This window comes from Megascapheus bottae, chromosome 2 (genome assembly GCF_031878675.1).
Source record: "Megascapheus bottae isolate mThoBot1 chromosome 2, mThoBot2.hap1, whole genome shotgun sequence".
Classification (NCBI taxonomy): Eukaryota; Metazoa; Chordata; class Mammalia; order Rodentia; family Geomyidae; genus Megascapheus; species Megascapheus bottae.
In genome coordinates, this window is record NC_143510.1 from 29485220 (window position 1) to 29495289 (window position 10070).

A 10070-nucleotide genomic window follows, 5' to 3' on the forward strand; every position below is an offset into this window, starting at 1 on the left:
CAACAAAAGAAAACTGTACCCCATAAGAATAAAAAAAATTGTATGTCAAAGGGAATTTTCAAAAAGTGAAGACAATCTAGAGAATGGGAGAACACATCTGCAAATCATAGTTCTAGTAAGGGTCTAGTACACAGAATATAAAATGTTTACTTAGAAATCAACAGGAATTAATTTACTAGCTATGTCCTTTGCCATACAAAAGCTCTGCAGCTTAATGCAGTCCCACTTATCCAGCCTTTCTCTGATTTGTTGTGATTCTTGGTCCTTATTAAGAAAGTTTTGACCTGTGCCAAGGAGGCCTAGTGTATCTCCTATTCCTTCTTGTAAAGTTTTCAGTGTGTCACCTTTTACCTCCAGATCTATCTGGAGTTAATTCTAGTGCAGGGTGACAAAGAAGGATCCAACTTTAGTTTTCTGCAGGTGCTTAACCAGTTCTGCCAGCACAACTTGTTGAAGAGGCTGTCTTTCTTCCATTCTATATTTTTTGGCTCCCTTGTCAAATATTAGGAGGCCATAGGTCTGTGGATTAATATCTGGGTCTTCAGTTCTATTCCATTGGTCATCAGGCCTGTTCTTATGCCAGTACAAAGCTGTTTTGATAATTATAGCTCTGTAATAGAGTTTAAAGTTTGGAATTGAAATTCCTCCTGTGCTGTTCTTTCTGCTAAGAAGTGTATTTGCTGTACGGGGTCTTTTACTATTCCATATGAAATTTTGGATTGCCTGTTCTATTTCTTTAAAGAATGACATTGGGATGTTGATGGGTATTGCGTTGAATTTGTAGATAGCCCTTGGCAAGATTGTCATTTTCACGATGTTGTTTCTTCCAATCCAGGAGCATGGGAGGTTTTTCCATTTCCTCAGTTCTGCTTTAATGTCCTTTTTCAGGGTTTTAAAGTTTTCGTCAAAAAGGTCCTTTACATTCTTAGCTAAGCTAATTCCTAGGTACTTTATTTTCTTTGAGGCTATTGCAAAAGGAGTTGCTTTCCTGATTGTTGCCTCACTCATCTCACTGTTGGCATAGAGGAAGGCAGTTCATTTTTGAGGGTTAAATTAATTAGGAAGCCTACAGAGTGGGAGAAGATCTTCACCAACCATACAACAGACAAAGGCCTCATATCTAAAATATATCAACAACTCAAAAAATTGAATCAATCCAAAATAATCTCCAAAGTAACAACCATCCCATCAAAAGATGGGCCAATGACTTAAAGAGAGTCTTCTCTGAAGAAGAAACAAAAATGGCCTATAGACACATGAAGAAATGCTCAACATTTGTGATCATAAAAGAAATGTAAATCAAAACGACTCTAAGATTCCACCTCACTCCAGCTAGAATGGCCAAGATCAAGAAAACTAATAACAACAGATGCTGGAGGGGATGTGGCCAGGAGGGATCACTGTTGGTGGGAGTGCAAACTCGTTCAACCACTATAGAAAGCAGTATGGCAGTTCCTAAAAAGACTAAACACAGAGCTCCCCTATGACTCAGCAATTCTACTACTAGGCATTTACCCAATTGTCCAGAAACAAGGACATATTAAATCCACTAGCACAATGATGTTCATTGCAGCACTATTTACCATAGCAAAGATATGGAACTAACCCAGACGTCTCTCAGTTGATTAGTGGATCAACAAGTTGTGGTATTTGTACAGAATGGAATTCTATGCTGCTGTCAGAAAGAATGACATTGCCCCATTTGTTAGGAAATGGAAAGACTTAGAAAAAAATCATATTAAGTGAAGTAAGCCAGACTCAAACGAAGATAGGCTCCATGGTTTCCCTCATTTGTCATAATCAGTAGAAACCTTGGGCTCTCATAGCAGAGATTTGCAATAGAGCAAAACCTAGATACATAAGGCCATACAGTATGATGCTAAATGAAAGAACCTCTAGGATATAGAAACAAAAGTCATATAATGAGTGATTGTTGTCCTTAATGGGCTATGTTATATCTCATGTCTTTTGCTTTCCCTTGTTCATCTTATATTGTTACAGTATCTCACTTTGTTATCTGATATATTGGATATATTTGTATTTGGATATTTGAAATTTGATAGGGAATGGGGGAAAACAAGAATAGTAGTGGGCATGGTGGGAGGGAAATGGGGACCAAGACATGAGAAAGGGTATCAATCTATGTGATTAATGCACCTTCTATCTGGTGAATATAATGTATCCCTTCTATTAATTACAATAAAAATATATGAAAAAAAGAAATCAGCAGGAATAGTCAACAAAGGATGTCAAGAGTTCAGATATCTTACTCCAGATAAGATAAATGAATAGCTAATAAGTACATGAAAAGATGGTAACCATTATTACACAATAGGGATATTGATAAATTCTTTCCTAACTATTAAGATGGCTATGATTTACTTAATGGCAAGAACAGGTATTGCAAAGAAAATAGACAAAAATGAAAATCACCATCATTGCTCATAGAAATATGAAATTGTGCAGCTATTAAAGAAACAGATTTGTTGGTTCACAAAATTTATACATTAAATGGAGAAATACAGCAAATGAAATGGTCAGAGACATTACATAAAATTTAAAGTTGCAAAACAAATATTTGAATCGTGGTTCAGAGACTCCTCATGAGTACTTCAGAAATTCTTTGTATGATCCAGAGGCAATAATTTATTCTCAAATATATGACTTCTGTCTGGACTAAGATGTTATGTAATGACTTTTCCTTTCTAAAAGTAACACCACTGGTTCCTATTATCTTTTAAAGATGAATTTTAAGTGATGAAGAATAATAAAGACAAGAGAAACCTTTAAGTTCCTTCATCGGGAAGCTCTTTTGGGGTGGTTTGAGAAGTTTATTAGGTCAACCTAGGTTCTAATACACTCTGATTATTGATTTAAACCTGTAAGCACAATAAATCACAGTGGACACAGAAGTAGCACTAGCTAAAAGACAAAACACAAATCACTGGATAGTTCTGTACTTCTTCACTAGTTTGCAATTATAAAAATCACTTTTGTGGTTCCAGCTCAAAGATCAATCTGCATTTTTACAGAAAATTTGGCAGACTAGACAAATGCCATGCATTTGAAATGACTAAGCTCAACTTTGCTGTCAGATTACTAGGAGAATGTGTGTGGCCTCACTATGTCTCAGATTCTATATCTGTAAAACAGAAAAGAAATTACATCTACTACTCAGGCAATACTAGATGATATGAGATAATGCATGAGTGTTTAATAATTACATATTTATTACAAGTATATTAAATATATTCAACTTGCATGCTAAGCTTTTAGTTAAGATAAATATAAAGGAAGAAAAAATGAATTTTAACTAGCATTATTTAGATGAAAACATTCTTTAGAGAAAATAAATCTAAGTAATAAATAGAAAAGAAATAACTGTTGGGAATCATAATTTTGGTGAATACTTTATCAATTTGCAGTAGCAATCATCAGTAAAAGAACCCATTTCATGAGCAATGAATACTGAACTTGAGAATGGAAGTCAAGTTGTAATCTGTCACACCTACTAATCAATCTTCACATCACCAATGAGAATATTCCAAACAGAGGTGCCCCCTGAGGAAAGCAATACAAAGAACATTTCACTGAATCACTCAAACCTACAGAAAATTCCTATTGTATGAAATAAGATGAATGGAAAAGAAATAACACAACCAGAAAGTAGACAACATAAACTCCTATATAAGATAACGGTCCTTGTTTCTGTAACAAGTTTACATCTGGAATGAAGCAGTATATTTCTAGATTAGGAGATGTCAAGGATATATGTACAGACCTTGTCTGAATGTATTGGGAGATACACCTAAGTAGTAAGATCTTAAACTTTTACGAAAACCTGGGCTACTACATCCTTAGAGAATTACAACAGACTTGAAAGATTCTTTTGGAAGCTCATGTTCTTCAGCTAGGGTCAAGCAACATCATTTTGTAGCAAAGGAAATAAATTCCTGAGGATAGTAAATATTGGTAAACAATTCACTGGGTGTTTTTTATTAGAAAAAAAATTTGTAAATTGTGAAGAAGTATCTCTAAGTGTCTAAGCCCTTTTCAATGACACTACTTTGGAATCAGCACCAGAAGGAGTAATAATGTTAAAGGAAAGGCAGCTTTCTTCTTTGGAATAAAATCTTCTCAGAAGAATCAAATGAAAATGTCAGATTATTATGTGTAATTGAAAGCACTTGTTGAATTATAAGGAAACACACAACACTTTGCCAAGATCAGAGATATAATGATTTTACCAGCATCAAACCTAACTATAGCACATAATCTAAGTAAGTCACTCCTCAAAAAGACAGATAAACAATTGCCTTTCTGGATTTTTGAAATGTGGAACTAGACGTATTCACTAAGACCAGGAAAGTCAGTGCAAGCCCTAGTTTTCACAAAGAGCAATTTAAGGAAAAGAGCTAAGTTAACAGGCATCCAATTTTTACCCATTCAAAATTATTAAGTTTTATTAAGCCTTATAGTCAAAAACACCTTCTTTTTATAAACTAGACTATACTATATCCTTTGTTAAACAGCATATCAATAAAGAAACTGCCACTGCTTTTTTAAAAAGTTTTCTAAACGTAATATCTTCATCTGTTTGAGTTGAGGCAAAATAGTTTTCTAATTATTTGCCTTTAACTAGATTAGACAGTTTACAAAAAATTAAGGAGCTTTCATATGGTCCACGTGCCAGAGATAATAGAGGTGTATGTAGTATCCCTTGCTTCTGTCTGCTATTTATTTATGCATGAATTTTATTTTATACTGCCAGAACGATTGTCCCATGGTTAACCTATTCCCATTCAATCGTCATCCCTAAAATCCAATGGTAAAATAGCAAGAGCTGCTTATGATTTATCCTTGCAAACTTTTTCATCTATGTAAGCCATCATTCCTCTTGGTCCCTCTTTTGTATTGTTAGTCGTGGGGCTTACACTCAAGGCTGGATGCTATTCCTGCAACTTTGTGTCTTTTTGCACTTCAGGACTTTGAGACACAGCATCAGTTCTGATTTTCTGGTGGTTAGTTTCAGATAAGAATCTTACTCACTTTGCTGCCAAGGCTAGCTTTGAGCCACAATCTTCCGATCTTAGCCTCCTAAGTAGCTATCATTATAGGCATGAGCCACCTGTGTCTCATTCCTCTTGGTCTCTTGATTTTCAGACATGGGTGAACACTGTGCTATTAGTTATATTACTTTTGAGTATTTCTGAAACTTTTCAAAAATAAATTTTTGTAGGCACCAGCTTAGAATCAGACATTGAGTGACTTGATTTATCTACTCCACTGGTAAGAAACTGGGCTTATCACTGAAGCCTATTCATGGGCATTCTCTGAGTCATCAAGAACATGGCTATTGGGACACTGAAATTCCAAGGCTTATGTATAAGCAGGTCTCAACAGTTTCTTATGAGTGCTACTTAACTGTTTCCTAACTAGGGAAGTAATATGTGGTCATCAGTTTCACTATATTCCAAATTCAGAGATTAACATGTGAAAAAGCACTATAAAAGCATCTATGAGAAAATAATCCGGAGGGGAAATTATGATGGTAACAGAAATGTTGCTGAAAATGCTGATGAAAGGCCATGTGATACCCTCTTGTTTTGGTTCCACAGGAACTGGATTCTCATTTACTTGGGTTACTTTTAGAGCTTTAGTGTTTCCCATTTTTCTAGAAGCTCCATTTTTGGCAAATGATAGGACCTCAAATATTTTTGATGGATGTTTGTTCATGCATAATAAATATGCAAATTTTAAGTAAAAAAGAAATATAACACATGCAAAGGGGTGGGTGAAGTTTAAAGCCCTTCTGTACAAAGTTCTGGAAGCTAATCTGAGAAAATTTATCAAGAGTTATGTGTGATCCTTTTTCCAAAGTAAAGTCAAAATTCATGAGGCAGGGCAAAAGTTACACTGCATCTAATGATAAGTGAGAAAGCCCATCTGCTCTATGAAGATGCTCTCTATAAACATGGTCTAGTAATTTCCATACACCATCAGAAGACACAAGCTTGGGAAAACTGCTAAGGTTGCAACCTTCAAAGAAAAAACTTCTGTTGGAGCCTAATATGTAGTTTTTCTTCAAATCCTATCATGCTGTATAAATAATGCCTAAATGAAGATATCATTGTGTTTATTTCTGAGTACCCATAAGAAGGTAAAGCATATAAAAACTACTAATAATTAATCATGGTAAACATCAGTTATAAGATTTAGTTACCTACCAAGGACTACACTTAAAGTCTTCCTAGTGTTGCCTAAGGTGGCTGAATTCTGACAAAGTAGTCCTTCTGCAAGCTAAATCTATTTAATATCTCAGTAAGTCCTAGCAGGAATCCTGTAAGTATATACCACCTCCTCTCACATTTCCAGGAGAAAAAGGTTGAAGTTGGTAACTGACACCAGGACTCAGACTCACAGGCATGAAAGAACAATTTTGGGTTTATCTTTTCACCTTAAACATATCAGTGGTGAACAAATGATCTATAAGGAAGGATCAGGGCATCTCTTGCCCAGCAATCTGCCACAGATAGATATCTGTGAAATATGATGAACTGAGTCACTAAAATATTTGCTAAAAAATAAAAGCATTCAAATCCAAAATCCAAATTTGCTATTAGATTCAACAGACAAGATTACTCTGTAACATTATAAATAAATTCTTTATCTGTGCTTTGTTACACAATCGTGCTAGCACAAGCACAGCCCTTGGAATAGTGTTAACATTAAGCTGTTCCACATGTGCATAGAATGAACACTACTTATAATAATATTCTGAGGCTTCTCATCTATTGAGAAACTATTCTTTTAGAATCTGTTACATTATTTTTAATTAAGTGATTATTATCTTTTTATATTGTAGAGAACACCAATATGAAAATAGAGAACACTTTCAAAATTTTTCTGTTCCATAATACTACTGCTATGGTATTTTGATAAATGTTAAAAGAAAATGTAAAACTATGAAATCCATTCCATCACCAAAGAGGAACACTAAATAATGGTGAAGAAAAACAAGACGACCAAAGTACCAGGTGCTCATCTTCCCACACTCAGCTGGGAAAGAGTCTTTAAAACTCATCCTGAAAGGTAAGTAGCTCCTGAGAAACTGAAAAATAAGTATTTAAGAGATTTCCAATAGAAGGTGGCACATAGAATACTTCAAACTACTAAGCCTCTTGAGAAGTTATCAGTTAAATAACAAAAGTGACACCCACAGTAAAGTCAGACAGAAAAAAAAAATACACCCTGGAAAAGATGGGTGAAGAAGCTCATGCTTCTTGGAATTGTTCTCAATATGCTCCAAAGTTCCAAGTTCTAAAAGGGGATTTCATGTCAATACCTCAAGTGGTCTTAGTAGGAGTTTGATGAGTCAAACGTGTGGCTATTCTAGCTACTCAGGAAATTAATCAGGGAGAGCAAGGAAAGATATAATATAGAGGAGAGAAATTACTAGACAAGAGTCAGCAATCCAGAGCAAACTCAATTTGGAGGAAACAATTAGAAACTGGCACAGGTCCCAAATCAATAAGCAGAGGTGGTTGTGAGCACGAGGTATAATGGCTGGTAATGAAAACCAAACTGCAGGTAAGCAAGACCTGGGAAAGGAGCAGGCTCTTTGTGTCTCTCTGACTAAGGAGCATACATATTCTTTGAAAGGTTAGAAAAGCATATTTCAACAGACTTTCAGACCACCGTAGCCTATGAGAATAAACAATAGGGAAGCCTCCGCAAACCCTGTAAGCAATAAAGTCCTTGTGACTCGCCTTGTTAAGCCTTTAGTACAGTACCAACAGGAAAAATACTTCTTACAGATTTAAAGAGCTTTGGAACTGTATTTCACATTAGCCCTAATGGAGCCTGTGCTAATAAATTCCCCTAGCTCTGGGAGGAACAGGTGTAATTCAGTAATGTAGCTGTAATTGAGTGATGTCAACTCAATATAATTTGTTATGTTCTTCTAACAAATTATCTCATTTTTTTCCTGAAAAAAAGTTATCTGCGATTCCATGTGATAAGTTGTTTTAAAAGGCTGACATACATTGCTAATGATAAAGATCTTTAATTGATGGAAATGTTAATGGTAGCATCAGCTAAGAATTATCTTAGCTGATTCCTTATACACTATTAACCTTTTAACTACAACAAGCTTTCATTTTCAACCAGCTAATGTTTAGAATTTGTGACTTATGGCCCACAGATATCTCTGTATTTCATCACTATGATAACTTTACTGGAAAGGTTCTTGATAAACTCATCACTTCAGCAATTACTTTCCTGTTACATTCTCCAGCCCTATCAGCCAGCTCTATGTATACCAGAAGGCTGGTATACTTGGTGTGGACTGCCAATTATCTCGTCTATGTTCCCAACAGCAGTCTACCATCCCCCTAGTCCCAGTCAAAAACTCTTCTTAATCCTAGAGATCCTTTCATTTAGCGTCCTACTATATGGCCTTTTGTATCAAGGTTTTGCTCTATTGCAAATCTCTGCTAGGAGAGCCCAAGGTTTCTACTGATTATGACAAATGAGGGAAACCACTGAGCCTAAGTTCCTTTGAGTCTGGCTTAGTTAACTTAATATGATCTTTTCTAAGTCTTTCCATTTCCTAACAAATGGGGCGATGTCATTCTTTCTGACAGCAGCATAGAATTCCATTGTGTACAAATACCACATCTTGTTGATCCACTCATCCACTGAGGGACATCTAGGTTGGTTCCATATCTTTGCTATGGTGAATAATGCTGCAATGAACATTGTTGTGCTGATGGATTTAGTATGTCTTTGTTTCTGGATGATTGGGTAAATGCCAAGTAGTGGAATTGCTGGGTCATAGGGAAGCTCTATGTTTAGTCTTTTGAGAAACTGCCATACTACTTTCCATAGTGGTTGAACGAGTTTGCACTCCCACCAACAGTGTAGTAGTGATCCCTCCTGGCCACATTCCCTCCAGCATCTGTTGTTATTAGTTTTCTTGATCCTGGCCATTCTAACTGGAGTGAGGTGGAATCTTAGCATTGTTTTGATTTGCATTTCTTTTATGACCAGAGATGTTATCTGTCATCTCTTTTGCTGTCCCTTGGTTATCTCATATTGTTACATTATCTCACTTTGTTACCTGATATATTGGATATATTTGTATTTGGTTATTTGAAATTGGATAGGGAGGGGTGAGGGTGGGGGGGGAGGGAAATGGGGACCAAGACATGTGAAAGGGTATCAAAGTATGGGAATTAATGCACCATCTAGCTGGCAAATATCATGTAACCCTTCTATTAATTACAATAAAGAATATATGAAAAAAAACTCTTCTTGCTCTCTGGATCTAGACTTGAGTTTCAGCAATAGGGCCAAATGCCCCAAGAAGGTCAACATCATTGGTAAATACAGCATCTGATATGGTGCATCACTCTGGAAGATGGTGAAAAAAATTGAAATCTGCCAGCATGCCAAGTACATCTGCTCCTTCTGTGACAAGACCAACATAAGAGGTGAGCTATGGGCATCTGGCAGTGTGTTTCCTGCATGAAAACAGTGGTTAGTGGAGCCTGGACCTATTGACAACACCACTTCTGCTGTCACAGTCAAGTCTGATATTAGAAGACTGAAAAAATTAAAAGACCAGCTGCAGCTCTAACACTTGAGTTATCCCTAGACTACAGTAAATGGCTTAATTTATATAAAGAAAAACCTCTTCCTATCTACATATCTTTTCAGACAAATAGATAAAATAATTCTCTCAAGCCATACTCCTATGGAATTTCAGGGTTCCTTTTTATTACCATGTTATACTTCTTGTACAATGCTTTCTTCTTGTATGATGCAATTTGTCTGCTGCTACCCTCATTTCCTCATTTTGGAGGTTCAATGTCTTACCTCAAGGAGGACCTTCCCTGCCTCAGATGAGGACACAGTACATCTGCATTTTCATATGCCTGTATTATGTTCCTGGGTTGCACTAACCACAATTACCATTAGCATTATTTGTGTCTCACATCCCCTAAGATTAACAAGCACATATTACTCCATAGCTGAAGAACTAAGGGGTGAATGAACAAATACCATCT

The 10070-nt window shown here is 36.0% G+C and overlaps 1 pseudogene; it reads left to right on the top strand.

Moving 5' to 3' along the window:
* Nucleotides 1-7562: 7562 nt before the first annotated feature.
* LOC150066632 (large ribosomal subunit protein eL43 pseudogene) lies at nt 7563-9640 on the top strand (annotated as a pseudogene).
* The last annotated feature ends 430 nt before the right edge of the window (nt 9641-10070 follow it).